Source organism: Pinus tabuliformis, chromosome 9 (genome assembly GCF_031772625.1).
Source record: "Pinus tabuliformis cultivar Carrire ecotype Pingquan chromosome 9, CPIR1, whole genome shotgun sequence".
NCBI classification, from domain to species: domain Eukaryota; kingdom Viridiplantae; phylum Streptophyta; class Pinopsida; order Pinales; family Pinaceae; genus Pinus; species Pinus tabuliformis.
This window is the reverse complement of record NC_142307.1, coordinates 1,448,516,358-1,448,534,361: the sequence shown is the minus strand read 5'-3', so window position 1 is coordinate 1,448,534,361 and position 18,004 is coordinate 1,448,516,358. Positions and strand designations below refer to the sequence as shown.

Below are 18,004 nucleotides of genomic sequence, written 5' to 3'. Positions count from 1 at the left end.
CATGTTTCCCACGAAGAAAGAAGGCTCGGGTGTCCATTTCTATTACATAGAGAGAAATATTTTCACCGAAATATGAATATGAAAATGACAACAAATCGGATTCGGATCCAGTCCGTTTTTTATCTTCTTTTATGAGGCGAACGACGGGAATTGAACCCGCGCGTGGTGGATTCACAATCCACTGCCTTGGTCCACTTGGCTACGTCCGCCCCGGAAAAACCAATTTATCTATCTACAGTCATTTCTTCCAAGAATAAAAAATGAGCTAACGTTTGTTCTTATGTGGGTCGTCGGTGACCTCTGATAGGGGATCAAAGCAAGATCGATGACTAACTCTCAACTCTCGAACAAGTTGTATGGCTTATTATCAAATATGTGATAAATATGAAGTATTTTGTATTTCTCCCGGAGAAATATCACGATCCCATCTTCCCTCCGTTCTTTTGAACGTGAAAGAAGAATCTTTCTTCTTTCGTATCGATCCTTTGTCTATTCACTCATGGGCGATAATTATTGTTTTTCCCTATTAGATTTTAGTTTTCAACTAACACAGTTTTGCAGATTGGTTCGGTAGATCCCACGTTATTCGAGTTGTAACGAACGGGCCATAACCATTAAAATGGTTCGGTGTAAATGGAATAGATCGAGATCTATCTCGATATTTATTGTATGTTTTATCTTGATACTAAGATCTTGTCCATCTGAACAACTCTGGGCAGGGTATTTGATCGGAGAGTCGTTGTTTAAAATGATCAAGGTTGTGGCTGTGTCGACAAGTTCGACCCTATTCGCTTATCATATATTCAGATTCGATGAATCTAGACCATTTGAACTTGTATCCTTCCTTCTCGTATTAGAAGGTATAGGGTTTTCCAATCTGGAAAATTTTGTTATCTTACATGCACGGTTAGGATACAATCAAGTTCTTTGTTATATTATTATGCAGGTTATGGGACAAAGATACAAATTTAAAGGCTCATCTACCGACGGAGATAGTGAACATTTGATGAATCAAATATAAATTTGATTGTTGTCTTTCAGTTAATTCGTTTGAAAGTTTAGATCAAGCGAACAGAATTGGTAGGCGTCAATCGATCCGTGGAACGTATCAAATCTTTCACATATAAGTTCGTTATGAGATGAGCCCACTCATCTCACAATGATATAAAATCATTTCGGACAGATCTATTGCCGAGTAGAGATCTATTTGTAACGGGGCAGAAAGCAGCTTCTTTTGGGTCGCTGTCCACATAATTTCTGGACAAGGGGTAATAGTTTCTTTCTTTCGTCCCAACCCAACAGACTTCTTTATTCTATTGTTTGTTCCAGAACGCATTCCATGAAATATGTGTATTCTATAAAATAGTGGGGTAGATTAAAGCAAACGTTGGTCCAGATGTAGATCTAATATGCATAGCCGGTAGATTGCATTTTTGTGATATGTTACCAGAACGGAACTAGAGGCAAGGAAGAGTGTTTGTCCCAATATGAAAATCTTGGGTCTCAAAAACCATGTGATGATCTTAGGTGAAGAAAGAGAACGAACCAAAGGTTCGCCTTTAGCGAGGATGGATCAACTCCAGAGAATTTCTCTGCCCAGGTATTCGGAATATCCGTCGTACTTGCCACTTCTATGGTTCAAAAATAGGCTCGATTTACCGCACATAACTTATTGTAGAGAATCCTAGTTGATCAAGATCTTCGCCCCGATATTTAGCAAAGGGATAGATACATCCGGGATTTTCGATTGAACGGAAATTTTGTTCAACCCCAACGGAATGCGTTGCGTTTGGATGGAGCTAAAAGTCACATGTCCGATCGATACTTTGACTGCTCTATGGATTGCTTGGAACATATGATATTCGAGAGAACTCTCGAATTTTTCGAAGAACTAGCGATAAAAAAAAAAAATAAAAATAGTTTATAGGTTTGATCATCTGGTATCGGATCAATCTCGATCGATCCAAAATACTAATATGCCTGCTCTGGTCCAACGTTCCCATCCATCGATCTAGATAAGGACATGAGATTGATATGATCTGAAAGACTTTTCAAGGCCAAGTCATAGGGACGGACTATGAGGGGATATATATAAATAGTATCACTTAGTGGAATGTATAGGGCTATACGGGCTCGAACCGTAGACCTTCTCGGTAGAACAGATCAAAGTTCTTATTATCAAAATAATTTGAACTGTTCCAAGAACCCAACATGCATTTTCTCGCATTGGGCTCTTTCATTAACTGATGGAAAGATCGGTTAGTCTGCCATTCTCCTCTTTCCGGTAAGATACTAATATGGCTCCGTGTGCTCCAAATTCTTACCCTTCGGAAGCAATCCCAAAGTTATTCAAAAGGTTTTTTTGACGTAGGTCTGCCTTGCTCGGGCATAGATTGACTCAAATAGAGTCTCTTCTATCGCTCCAAAAGTAAAATATGACACTTCATACACCTAAAAGTTCATAGAGCGAAAAGAATCTATTTTGAGGTCCCCGTATTATACTCATTATGCCTGGCATTGAACAGAGCTGGGATTGACCATATCAATTAGATCCGTAATTCGAATCAGATCGAACTTAATCTTTGTCATGCTATTGTTCCCCAGAGAAACAAATTTATAGAGTAAGACTATTTCACATAGAATCTATTTCGTGGATCGGACGAATCGATAAACTCTCCCGAAAACCATTGGCGCACGTGTAAACGAGGTGCTCTACCTTGCTGAGCTATAGCCCTTCCTTGCCAGTCTTGGTGATACACTACTATACTAACCAGATGGATCACTTTATGTCAAGGTAGATATTTCATGATCCAATACTATGATCCAATACGTTCCAATAAGTTCGATCTGTGCCAGGGACACATACATTGTCTATACATTTAATTCGATTTCGATTTAGAATCGTTTATAAATCCAACTCTACCTATGAGAATAAATGACCCACTTAACTCAGTGGTTAGAGTATCGCTTTCATACGGCGAGAGTCATTGGTTCAAATCCAATAGTAGGTAAACTTATTAGATGCCATCGAGTTTTCAATGGTATCTAATAAGTTTTACTCCACGTGTTTGGATCGAGGCGGAACATTGAATCCATTTTTCAGATCATTATAGAAAATGTTAATTAGAGACGGGGGGGCTAGCATTGATAGCCTCTAATCGGGTTCTAGCCCTTTTCAGAGCTAAATCAGCCTCAATTGCTTGTCTTTTGCCTTCGGCTCGAGCTAAGTCAGCTTTAGCTATTCGAAAATTTTCCTGGGCTTCTCGGGGATCGATGTCAACATCTCTCTCTGCATTATTTACCAATATAGTTATTCTATCACTGTCTATCTTGGCGAAACCGCCCATCATAGCCATAGTGGACCACTGCCCATTGAGACGTATTTTCATAACTCCTATATCTACAGCTGCCACAAGTGAAGCATGATTGGGTAATACGCCAATTTGACCACTATTAGTAGATAGAATTATTTCTTTAACTTCTGAATCCCAAATGACTCGATTAGGAGACAGTACACGAAGATTTAGGGTCATTTTCAGAATTAACTTTCCATGCTGGAGTTTATAGCCTTCGCGGTAGCTTCATCAATATTACCCACCAAATAAAAAGACTGTTCGATAAGACCATCTAATTCTCCAGAAAGGATCATTTGAAAACCTCTAATTGTTTCCATGAGACCCACATATTTGCCCGGGGAACCTGTGAATACCTCTGCTACGAAAAAGGGTTGTGATAGGAAACGTTCAATTTTTCTTGCTCTTGCCACGATTAAACGATCTTCCTCCGATAATTCATCCAGTCCAGGAATAGCTATAATGTCTTGAAGTTCCTTATAACGTTGTAAAGTTTGCTTAACCCCTTGTGCAGTTTCGTAATGTTCTTCGCCTACGATCCAAGGTTGGAGCATAGTCGATGTTGAATCTAAAGGATCCACTGCTGGATAGATACCCTTCGCAGCTAATCCTCTCGATAGTACGGTAGTAGCATCTGAATGTGCAAATGTCGTAGCAGGAGCAGGGTCGGTCAAGTCGTCAGCAGGTACATAAACTGCTTGAATCGAGGTTATGGATCCCTTTTTTGTGGAAGTAATTCTCTCTTGCAAAGAACCCATTTCCGTGCTAAGAGTTGGCTGATAACCCACGGCGGAAGGCATTCTGCCTAATAGGGCGGATACCTCTGATCCCGCTTGGACAAAACGGAAGATGTTATCAATAAATAATAGTACGTCTTGCTCATTGACATCTCGGAAATATTCGGCCATGGTTAGAGCAGTTAAACCGACTCTCATGCGAGCTCCCGGTGGTTCATTCATCTGACCATAGACCAGAGCCACTTTTGATTCTGATATTTTTTGTTCATCAATTACTCCCGATTCTTTCATTTCCATGTAAAGATCATTCCCTTCACGGGTACGTTCTCCTACTCCTCCAAATACAGATACCCCTCCATGAGCCTTAGCAATGTTGTTGATCAACTCCATAATGAGTACTGTTTTACCCACTCCAGCTCCTCCAAATAAACCAATTTTTCCCCCACGGCGGTAAGGAGCCAAAAGATCTACTACTTTAATGCCTGTTTCGAAGATGGATAATTTTGTATCCAACTCTGTAAAGGCGGGAGCAGGTCTATGAATAGGAGATGTTATGCCAGCATCTACAGGACCCAAATTATCGACAGGTTCTCCAAGAACATTGAAAATTCGTCCGAGAGTAGCTCCACCAACTGGAACACTTAGAGGAGCTCCCGTGTCAATCACTCTCATTCCTCTCGTCAAACCATCTGTAGCACTCATAGCTACAGCTCTAACCTTATGATTTCCTAATAATTGTTGTACCTCACAAGTAACCTGAATTTCTTGACCGGCTGTACCTTGACCCTTAACTATCAATGAATTGTAAATATTAGGCATATTACCTGGAGGAAAAGAGACATCCAGTACTGGGCCAATGATTTGAGCAATACGTCCCACATTTGTTTCTACACTTGCGGAAACCCCAAGAACAAGAGGATTTTTTCTCATACAAAAATGGAAATAATTTCCATGAAGAATATATAAATATGATTTTGCCAATATCATCAATAAAAAAAAAAAAAATGTTCCATATTGGGTCGATCAGACCAGTAAATAATAAATGGAAGTTACCACCTGGGTAAAATCCAACTTTATTGAAAAGTTTAAATTCATCCATATTTGGAATATGAAGTAGGTAGATGGATATGAATAAGGATCATGAGGAAGTCTTCGATTTATCTATAACTAGAACCAATTTATCCATAACTAAAACCGAAAATACTTCAAAATTATGTCCAGATCATCTGTGAAATATGAAACTTGATATTCATGACCTTTCTCTCATTGATCATTATCTCTTCTCTTCATACGCACATCTGTATATGTATTTTCGGACAATTCGCACCATTATGGTCAAAGGTCCATTCGGTTCCTTGATTTCATTCATGAACTAGTTTAACCACTGAAAGGTTCTCGGGTCAATCCATGGAGGAAGAACTTCAAGAGCAAAGATTGGGTTGCGTCATACATAAAGAACACTATACAATGAGAGTGTATCTAGCACCCCAATAACGGACGACTTTTTGTAGGATATTTCTATAAAAATTGATTGTTTACGTTCGGTCCATGTCGAGCAGACCTCGTCCTTGCGAGAAATAATTATTAATAAAGGAGGGACTTATGTCACCAAAAACAGAGACTAAAGCTAGTGTCGGATTCAAAGCTGGTGTTAAAGATTACAGATTAACTTATTATACTCCTGAATATCAGACCAAAGATACAGATATCTTGGCAGCATTCCGAGTAACTCCTCAACCCGGGGTGCCACCTGAAGAAGCGGGAGCAGCAGTAGCTGCTGAATCTTCCACCGGTACATGGACCACTGTTTGGACCGATGGACTTACTAGTCTCGATCGTTACAAGGGGCGATGCTATGACATCGAGCCCGTTCCTGGAGAGGAGACTCAATTTATTGCCTATGTAGCTTACCCTTAGACCTTTTCGAAGAAGGTTCTGTTACTAACTTGTTCACTTCCATTGTAGGTAATGTATTTGGATTCAAGGCCTTACGGGCTCTACGTTTGGAAGATTTGCGGATTCCCCCTTCTTATTCCAAAACTTTTCAGGGTCCACCTCATGGTATCCAAGTTGAAAGAGATAAATTGAACAAATATGGTCGTCCTTTATTGGGATGTACTATCAAACCAAAATTGGGTCTATCAGCCAAAAACTATGGTAGAGCAGTTTACGAATGTCTCCGTGGTGGACTCGATTTTACTAAGGATGATGAGAACGTAAATTCCAACCATTCATGCGCTGGAGAGATCGTTTTGTCTTTTGTGCGGAAGCCTTAATAAGGCTCAGGCTGAGACGGGTGAAATTAAGGGACATTATTTGAATGCTACTGCAGGTACATGTGAAGAAATGATGAAAAGGGCAATATTTGCAAGAGAATTGGGAGTTCCTATCGTTATGCATGACTACCTGACGGGAGGTTTTACCGCAAATACTTCTTTGGCTCATTATTGCCGAGACAACGGCCTACTTCTTCACATTCACCGCGCGATGCATGCAGTTATTGACAGACAAAGAAATCATGGTATGCATTTCCGGGTACTGGCTAAAGCATTGCGTATGTCCGGTGGAGATCATATTCACGCCGGTACTGTAGTAGGTAAACTTGAAGGTGAACGAGACGTAACTTTAGGGTTTGTTGATCTACTGCGTGATGATTTTATCGAAAAAGATCGAAGTCGTGGTATTTACTTCACTCAAGATTGGGTATCTATGCCAGGTGTTCTGCCCGTAGCTTCAGGAGGTATTCACGTTTGGCATATGCCTGCTCTGACCGAGATCTTTGGGGATGATTCCGTACTACAGTTTGGTGGGGGAACTTTGGGACATCCTTGGGGAAATGCACCTGGTGCAGTAGCTAATCGGGTTGCTCTAGAAGCTTGTGTACAAGCTCGTAATGAAGGACGTGATCTTGCTCGTGAAGGTAATGAAGTGATCCGTGAAGCTTGTAAATGGAGTCCTGAACTAGCTGCTGCTTGTGAAATATGGAAGGAGATCAAATTTGAATTTGATGTGATTGATCGCTTGTAATCCAGTGACTTTCGTTCTACCAATCGGACTCGGCCCAATCTTTTACTACTACCCCAATATTAGTCCAAATCGTGAGCGGAGATATGGAATTTCAGATATCAATATATGGAATTTCCATATATTAATATCTATATATCAATATCTATGTAGATATTGATATATAGATATTTCCAAGGTTAAATATCTCAACAGAGTTATTTATGAAAATTTTTTTGGTCAGCATTCGATAACGAATCCTATTATCCTTTACAATGATATAAATATCATTCGAAATTTAATTACTCACTCTTAACTCTCAATTCCTTACCTTAATACCCTTATCCATACCGAAACTCCCAACTAATATTCATATCAATTCCACTTCAAACTTAAATTCTCTCCAAAATAAAACACTCACATAAATAACACAAATCCCTTCACTCACCAACCTATTCAAAAAATAAATCCATTCAAATCAAACACAAATCAAAAACACAATATACCACCAATACAAACAATAAAAACATAACACTCAACTAACCACCACAATCCTTACATCATAACCCAAACACATTATTCTCACACACAATAACAACTTCTATTATCCTTACCCTCTAAAATATACCCCAAATTACTCCATTTCAACTACCTGCATCCAATTCCTTTGCGCGGATTCACTGGCTCTCCTCCAGCTGAGGACTTCCTTAGTTTGCGCAAGAACGTCGAGAATCATCTGTTCACTTGACTTCTGTAACATTTACATTCACCAATTCACTTCAACAGACCCACCTAAACAACTTCTCCACCCCACTCTAAATACATATCATCGCTCGAGTCACTCATATAGAGTTTAAATAGCTCGATCAGATTAACCACAGCAAATCAATCCTCATCTCACCAATAACTATACATCTCTGCGCACGCTCTCTCGAGATCATCATACAACTATATAACCAAAACAAATCTCAATTGTGTGATCGAAAATATTGGAACTCTAAGTGTGTGTGTGTGTTTAGTTTGTTTTATAGCTTGTCAGCACGTCATTACATAAAACCATATTAAGCTGTGTTTATGAAGACATTATCTACGTGGTGTGCTGGACCCTACCCCAATTCACTCCATTCTCTCCTGCACCCCGCCACTAGATGCAAGTTCTAATTCAATGTGTGAACTATTCATTTGCAGATAATATCCACATTGTATTTACAACACTCTTGATATCTGTATGTTTTGTAAATGAATCATGTGTGATCTCATAGAACGTACTCGCAATTATCGCATTTGAGCCCACTCAACACTTTCTTAATTTTCAGGTAAACAATACTTCTTATCTCAGCTATCTTCCTCTCACTGAAGTGTGTTGCTGTTTGAGGCCATCCTTCCACCTCCCCACTTGTCACTGCGTCCCTCCAGCCACCGTTGTGTGGCGGGTTTAGAGAGTGGGATGTTGTGGGAATTTGTAATGAAGTTATCCATACGCTTGTCTTCGAACCACTCCTTTATAGACATAGAGTTTTCCTTCCATTATAAGGTGAAAATTGTTATTTCTATTCTTATTTTGTATGAAGAGAAGTCGTTTAAGTATAATAAATACAATGATGAATTATTATTAATCAATAGTGGATTGAATATTGAGAAATCATTTCATTCATTTTGATTAGGAATCTGAGTATCGATCCGGGATTATGATAGAATACTTATTTCTTTAAAAGAAAGATTCTCTCCCTATACCGCGATGGAAAGGAATTTTCATTTAATTATATCAACATCTTTTGGGCTAGAAGGGTTTTGAACCCTTGAATTCACGGTCCGGAACCATGAGCTCTGATCCGCTGAGTACCAAACTATCGAATGATCTATAAGATCTTGTAAAGGATGAATAGGATTCGTTATCGAATGCTTGACCCAAAAAAAATTTTCATAAATAACTCTGTTTGAGATATTTAACCTTGGAAATTATCTATATATCAATATCTACATAGATATTGATATATAGATATTAATATATGGAAATTCCATATATTGATATCTGAAATTCCATATCTCCGCTCACGATTTGGACTAATATTTGGGGTAGTAGTAAAAGATTGGCCGAGTCCGATTGGTAGAACGAAAGTCACTGGATTACAAGCGATCAATCACATCAAATTCAAATTTGATCTCCTTCCATATTTCACAAGCAGCAGCTAGTTCAGGACTCATTTACAAGCTTCACGGATCACTTCATTACCTTCACGAGCAAGATCACGTCCTTCATTACGAGCTTGTACACAAGCTTCTAGAGCAACCCGATTAGCTACTGCACCAGGTGCATTTCCCCAAGGATGTCCCAAAGTTCCCCCACCAAACTGTAGTACGGAATCATCCCCAAAGATCTCGGTCAGAGCAGGCATATGCCAAACGTGAATACCTCCTGAAGCTACGGGCAGACACCTGGCATAGATACCCAATCTTGAGTGAAGTAAATACCACGACTTCGATCTTTTTCGATAAATCATCACGCAGTAGATCAACAAACCCTAAAGTTACGTCTCGTTCACCTTCAAGTTTACCTACTACAGTACCGGCGTGAATATGATCTCCACCGGACATACGCAATGCTTTAGCCAGTACCCGGAAATGCATACCATGATTTCTTTGTCTGTCAATAACTGCATGCATCGCGCGGTGAATGTGAAGAAGTAGGCCGTTGTCTCGGCAATAATGAGCCAAAGAAGTATTTGCGGTAAAACCTCCCGTCAGGTAGTCATGCATAACGATAGGAACTCCCAATTCTCTTGCAAATATTGCCCTTTTCATCATTTCTTCACATGTACCTGCAGTAGCATTCAAATAATGTCCCTTAATTTCACCCGTCTCAGCCTGAGCCTTATTAAGGGCTTCCGCACAAAAGACAAAACGATCTCTCCAGCGCATGAATGGTTGGGAATTTACGTTCTCATCATCCTTAGTAAAATCGAGTCCACCACGGAGACATTCGTAAACTGCTCTACCATAGTTTTTGGCTGATAGACCCAATTTTGGTTTGATAGTACATCCCAATAAAGGACGACCATATTTGTTCAATTTATCTCTTTCAACTTGGATACCATGAGGTGGACCCTGAAAAGTTTTGGAATAAGAAGGGGGAATCCGCAAATCTTCCAAACGTAGAGCCCGTAAGGCCTTGAATCCAAATACATTACCTACAATGGAAGTGAACAAGTTAGTAACAGAACCTTCTTCGAAAGGTCTAAGGGGTAAGCTACATAGGCAATAAATTGAGTCTCCTCTCCAGGAACGGGCTCGATGTCATAGCATCGCCCCTTGTAACGATCGAGACTAGTAAGTCCATCGGTCCAAACAGTGGTCCATGTACCGGTGGAAGATTCAGCAGCTACTGCTGCTCCCGCTTCTTCAGGTGGCACCCGGGTTGAGGAGTTACTCGGAATGCTGCCAAGATATCTGTATCTTTGGTCTGATATTCAGGAGTATAATAAGTTAATCTGTAATCTTTAACACCAGCTTTGAATCCGACACTAGCTTTAGTCTCTGTTTTTGGTGACATAAGTCCCTCCTTTATTAATAATTATTTCTCGCAAGGACGAGGTCTGCTCGACATGGACCGAACGTAAACAATCAATTTTTATAGAAATATCCTACAAAAAGTCGTCCGTTATTGGGGTGCTAGATACACTCTCATTGTATAGTGTTCTTTATGTATGACGCAACCCAATCTTTGCTCTTGAAGTTCTTCCTCCATGGATTGACCCGAGAACCTTTCAGTGGTTAAACTAGTTCATGAATGAAATCAAGGAACCGAATGGACCTTTGACCATAATGGTGCGAATTGTCCGAAAATACATATACAGATGTGCGTATGAAGAGAAGAGATAATGATCAATGAGAGAAAGGTCATGAATATCAAGTTTCATATTTCACAGATGATCTGGACATAATTTTGAAGTATTTTCGGTTTTAGTTATGGATAAATTGGTTCTAGTTATAGATAAATCGAAGACTTCCTCATGATCCTTATTCATATCCATCTACCTACTTCATATTCCAAATATGGATGAATTTAAACTTTTCAATAAAGTTGGATTTTACCCAGGTGGTAACTTCCATTTATTATTTACTGGTCTGATCGACCCAATATGGAACATTTTTTTTTTTTTTATTGATGATATTGGCAAAATCATATTTATATATTCTTCATGGAAATTATTTCCATTTTTGTATGAGAAAAAATCCTCTTGTTCTTGGGGTTTCCGCAAGTGTAGAAACAAATGTGGGACGTATTGCTCAAATCATTGGCCCAGTACTGGATGTCTCTTTTCCTCCAGGTAATATGCCTAATATTTACAATTCATTGATAGTTAAGGGTCAAGGTACAGCCGGTCAAGAAATTCAGGTTACTTGTGAGGTACAACAATTATTAGGAAATCATAAGGTTAGAGCTGTAGCTATGAGTGCTACAGATGGTTTGACGAGAGGAATGAGAGTGATTGACACGGGAGCTCCTCTAAGTGTTCCAGTTGGTGGAGCTACTCTCGGACGAATTTTCAATGTTCTTGGAGAACCTGTCGATAATTTGGGTCTGTAGATGCTGGCATAACATTCCTACTTCATAGACTGCTCCCGCCTTTACAGAGTGGATACAAAATTATCCATCTTCGAAACAGGCATTAAAGTAGTAGATCTTTTGGCTCCTTACCGCCGTTGGGGAAAAATTGGTTTATTTGGAGGAGCTGGAGTGGGTAAAAACAGTACTCATTATGGAGTTGATCAACAACATTGCTAAGGCTCATGGAGGGGTATCTGTATTTGGAGGAGTAGGAGAACGTACCCGTGAAGGGAATGATCTTTACATGGAAATGAAAGAATCGGGAGTAATTGATGAACAAAAAATATCAGAATCAAAAGTGGCTCTGGTCTATGGTCAGATGAATGAACCACGGGAGCTCGCATGAGAGTCGGTTTAACTGCTCTAACCATGGCCGAATATTTCCGAGATGTCAATGAGCAAGACGTACTATTATTTATTGATAACATCTTCCGTTTTGTCCAAGCGGGATCAGAGGTATCCGCCCTATTAGGCAGAATGCCTTCCGCCGTGGGTTATCAGCCAACTCTTAGCACGGAAATGGGTTCTTTGCAAGAGAGAATTACTTCCACAAAAAAGGGATCCATAACCTCGATTCAAGCAGTTTATGTACCTGCTGACGACTTGACCGACCCTGCTCCTGCTACGACATTTGCACATTCAGATGCTACTACCGTACTATCGAGAGGATTAGCTGCGAAGGGTATCTATCCAGCAGTGGATCCTTTAGATTCAACATCGACTATGCTCCAACCTTGGATCGTAGGCGAAGAACATTACGAAACTGCACAAGGGGTTAAGCAAACTTTACAACGTTATAAGGAACTTCAAGACATTATAGCTATTCCTGGACTGGATGAATTATCGGAGGAAGATCGTTTAATCGTGGCAAGAGCAAGAAAAATTGAACGTTTCCTATCACAACCCTTTTTCGTAGCAGAGGTATTCACAGGTTCCCCGGGCAAATATGTGGGTCTCATGGAAACAATTAGAGGTTTTCAAATGATCCTTTCTGGAGAATTAGATGGTCTTATCGAACAGTCTTTTTATTTGGTGGGTAATATTGATGAAGCTACCGCGAAGGCTATAAACTCCAGCATGGAAAGTTAATTCTGAAAATGACCCTAAATCTTCGTGTACTGTCTCCTAATCGAGTCATTTGGGATTCAGAAGTTAAAGAAATAATTCTATCTACTAATAGTGGTCAAATTGGCGTATTACCCAATCATGCTTCACTTGTGGCAGCTGTAGATATAGGAGTTATGAAAATACGTCTCAATGGGCAGTGGTCCACTATGGCTATGATGGGCGGTTTCGCCAAGATAGACAGTGATAGAATAACTATATTGGTAAATAATGCAGAGAGAGATGTTGACATCGATCCCCGAGAAGCCCAGGAAAATTTTCGAATAGCTAAAGCTGACTTAGCTCGAGCCGAAGGCAAAAGACAAGCAATTGAGGCTGATTTAGCTCTGAAAAGGGCTAGAACCCGATTAGAGGCTATCAATGCTAGCCCCCCCGTCTCTAATTAACATTTTCTATAATGATCTGAAAAATGGATTCAATGTTCCGCCTCGATCCAAACACGTGGAGTAAAACTTATTAGATACCATTGAAAACTCGATGGCATCTAATAAGTTTACCTACTATTGGATTTGAACCAATGACTCTCGCCGTATGAAAGCGATACTCTAACCACTGAGTTAAGTGGGTCATTTATTCTCATAGGTAGAGTTGGATTTATAAACGATTCTAAATCGAAATCGAATTAAATGTATAGACAATGTATGTGTCCCTGGCACAGATCGAACTTATTGGAACGTATTGGATCATAGTATTGGATCATGAAATATCTACCTTGACATAAAGTGATCCATCTGGTTAGTATAGTAGTGTATCACCAAGACTGGCAAGGAAGGGCTATAGCTCAGCAAGGTAGAGCACCTCGTTTACACGTGCGCCAATGGTTTTCGGGAGAGTTTATCGATTCGTCCGATCCACGAAATAGATTCTATGTGAAATAGTCTTACTCTATAAATTTGTTTCTCTGGGGAACAATAGCATGACAAAGATTAAGTTCGATCTGATTCGAATTACGGATCTAATTGATATGGTCAATCCCAGCTCTGTTCAATGCCAGGCATAATGAGTATAATACGGGGACCTCAAAATAGATTCTTTTCGCTCTATGAACTTTTAGGTGTATGAAGTGTCATATTTTACTTTTGGAGCGATAGAAGAGACTCTATTTGAGTCAATCTATGCCCGAGCAAGGCAGACCTACGTCAAAAAAACCTTTTGAATAACTTTGGGATTGCTTCCGAAGGGTAAGAATTTGGAGCACACGGAGCCATATTAGTATCTTACCGGAAAGAGGAGAATGGCAGACTAACCGATCTTTCCATCAGTTAATGAAAGAGCCCAATGCGAGAAAATGCATGTTGGGTTCTTGGAACAGTTCAAATTATTTTGATAATAAGAACTTTGATCTGTTCTACCGAGAAGGTCTACGGTTCGAGCCCGTATAGCCCTATACATTCCACTAAGTGATACTATTTATATATATCCCCTCATAGTCCGTCCCTATGACTTGGCCTTGAAAAGTCTTTCAGATCATATCAATCTCATGTCCTTATCTAGATCGATGGATGGGAACGTTGGACCAGAGCAGGCATATTAGTATTTTGGATCGATCGAGATTGATCCGATACCAGATGATCAAACCTATAAACTATTTTTATTTTTTTTTTTTATCGCTAGTTCTTCGAAAAATTCGAGAGTTCTCTCGAATATCATATGTTCCAAGCAATCCATAGAGCAGTCAAAGTATCGATCGGACATGTGACTTTTAGCTCCATCCAAACGCAACGCATTCCGTTGGGGTTGAACAAAATTTCCGTTCAATCGAAAATCCCGGATGTATCTATCCCTTTGCTAAATATCGGGGCGAAGATCTTGATCAACTAGGATTCTCTACAATAAGTTATGTGCGGTAAATCGAGCCTATTTTTGAACCATAGAAGTGGCAAGTACGACGGATATTCCGAATACCTGGGCAGAGAAATTCTCTGGAGTTGATCCATCCTCGCTAAAGGCGAACCTTTGGTTCGTTCTCTTTCTTCACCTAAGATCATCACATGGTTTTTGAGACCCAAGATTTTCATATTGGGACAAACACTCTTCCTTGCCTCTAGTTCCGTTCTGGTAACATATCACAAAAATGCAATCTACCGGCTATGCATATTAGATCTACATCTGGACCAACGTTTGCTTTAATCTACCCCACTATTTTATAGAATACACATATTTCATGGAATGCGTTCTGGAACAAACAATAGAATAAAGAAGTCTGTTGGGTTGGGACGAAAGAAAGAAACTATTACCCCTTGTCCAGAAATTATGTGGACAGCGACCCAAAAGAAGCTGCTTTCTGCCCCGTTACAAATAGATCTCTACTCGGCAATAGATCTGTCCGAAATGATTTTATATCATTGTGAGATGAGTGGGCTCATCTCATAACGAACTTATATGTGAAAGATTTGATACGTTCCACGGATCGATTGACGCCTACCAATTCTGTTCGCTTGATCTAAACTTTCAAACGAATTAACTGAAAGACAACAATCAAATTTATATTTGATTCATCAAATGTTCACTATCTCCGTCGGTAGATGAGCCTTTAAATTTGTATCTTTGTCCCATAACCTGCATAATAATATAACAAAGAACTTGATTGTATCCTAACCGTGCATGTAAGATAACAAAATTTTCCAGATTGGAAAACCCTATACCTTCTAATACGAGAAGGAAGGATACAAGTTCAAATGGTCTAGATTCATCGAATCTGAATATATGATAAGCGAATAGGGTCGAACTTGTCGACACAGCCACAACCTTGATCATTTTAAACAACGACTCTCCGATCAAATACCCTGCCCAGAGTTGTTCAGATGGACAAGATCTTAGTATCAAGATAAAACATACAATAAATATCGAGATAGATCTCGATCTATTCCATTTACACCGAACCATTTTAATGGTTATGGCCCGTTCGTTACAACTCGAATAACGTGGGATCTACCGAACCAATCTGCAAAACTGTGTTAGTTGAAAACTAAAATCTAATAGGGAAAAACAATAATTATCGCCCATGAGTGAATAGACAAAGGATCGATACGAAAGAAGAAAGATTCTTCTTTCACGTTCAAAAGAACGGAGGGAAGATGGGATCGTGATATTTCTCCGGGAGAAATACAAAATACTTCATATTTATCACATATTTGATAATAAGCCATACAACTTGTTCGAGAGTTGAGAGTTAGTCATCGATCTTGCTTTGATCCCCTATCAGAGGTCACCGACGACCCACATAAGAACAAACGTTAGCTCATTTTTTATTCTTGGAAGAAATGACTGTAGATAGATAAATTGGTTTTTCCGGGGCGGACGTAGCCAAGTGGACCAAGGCAGTGGATTGTGAATCCACCACGCGCGGGTTCAATTCCCGTCGTTCGCCTCATAAAAGAAGATAAAAAACGGACTGGATCCGAATCCGATTTGTTGTCATTTTCATATTCATATTTCGGTGAAAATATTTCTCTCTATGTAATAGAAATGGACACCCGAGCCTTCTTTCTTCGTGGGAAACATGAGCCCTTTATCGGACTTGAACCGATGACTTACGCCTTACCATGGCGTTACTCTACCGCTGAGTTAAAAGGGCCCCCTCATCATATATGAATGAGTGAGTCTACTATGGTAGATGGACAACAAATTGGATATGGATGATCCATCTATCTTTATAGATATCAAGTTGAGAACATATATTATAGTAGCTCGTAGGGTAAGGATCGCTATACTGGAAACTCCGGGCTGAGCTGATACGAAACGGATGGAGAAAAGTTATGCCTGAGAGCATTTGCTGAAATATGTTCGTATTGCTAGAAGAGCCAAAGGCTCAACGGGTCAGGTCCTATTGCAATTACTTGAAATGCGTTTGGATAATATTCTTTTTCGATTGGGTATGGCTCCCACCATTCCCGGAGCTAGACAATTAGTGAATCATGGACATATCCGGTCAATGACCATATGGTAGATATACCAAGTTACCCTTGCAAACCTCAAGATGTGATTACTATAAGAGATCAACAAAGATTGAGAGCTAAGAATATGGAGCCATTCCAGTTTATGGCTCTTTTTCTTCCTGGAAGAGGAAGATCTTTCTAAAATGAATTAGAAAGAATTCAATTAGAAGATTAGAGGAGTTGAGCAAAAAAATTCCTTGATAAAGAGAAAGAACAACCTAGAATTTCTAAAACTAGAATGGATAGAATCCTTTCTTCTCTCTCGGAAATAGAAGAGAGAGAATTAAGGAATTCCGGAATTTGGATTCAAATGTGGAAGGAAAGAAGTGACGGAATATCCGTCAATGGGATTGTGGCGTGTATAGTTTAGTGATACAGGTGGGTTTTATTCGTTACATTATCAACTTAAATAGTTAAAGGATATTTGGATGGATCTCTGATCCATCCAAAGCTCTATCTATCTATAACTAAAGGGCCCGATACAACCATCAGAGTCAGAACAGTGAGCTGCGCAATAACTTCTAGATCCATTTGGTTTTCTTTCACCCTCCATCGACTTAATGTATGAATAAAATGTTGTCGGGATCAATCACTTTTCTTCTATTTTGTCTTCTTCGGACTCCTACCCATTGGTGTAGTTTCGATCAGGAACCTATGGCCTTGAGCAACTGATATCTTTACAATAATACATAAAATAGATAGAGAACCCTAAATAGATAGAGAACCCTTCAATATCTAGATAATAAAATTTGATATTGGAGAGAAATAAATGGACTAATCCATGTAACGCATTTAATCAAACTCATTGGGGAGGGAATGAAGATATGGTAGAGCTTAAATTTTTGATAGCTTTTTTTCTTGCTTTTACAGCAGGTATTCTAGCTATCAAATTAGGTCAAGCACTGTATGACTGCTGATTTTTTCTGCTTTTCTTGGCCTGGCCGATGGCCAGGCCAAGAAAAGCAGAAAAAATCAGTCATACAGAACTATTTTTAACGAAATGAACAATACGATTGACTGGATTGTTCTTTATCCAACTGAATAATCGCAATATTCATTATATTGCCGATACAATCTGTACATACTATGATATACACCTTTACTCCACCATTCATTTTGTTACACATGAACTCTTCCATCTTGGAGAGATGGCTGAGCGGACCAAAGCGGCGGATTGCTAATCCGTAGTACGGATCATCCGTACCGAGGGTTCGAATCCCTCTCTCTCCGTTCGTCCAC

The 18,004-nt window shown here is 39.5% G+C and overlaps 1 non-coding gene across 1 annotated transcript; it reads right to left on the bottom strand.

The window, feature by feature from the left end:
• Window positions 1-16,332: 16,332 nt before the first annotated feature.
• Window positions 16,333-16,404, bottom strand: TRNAT-GGU (transfer RNA threonine (anticodon GGU)). Its single transcript has one exon. It is a non-coding gene; the product is annotated as a tRNA-Thr (tRNA).
• Window positions 16,405-18,004: the final 1,600 nt, after the last annotated feature.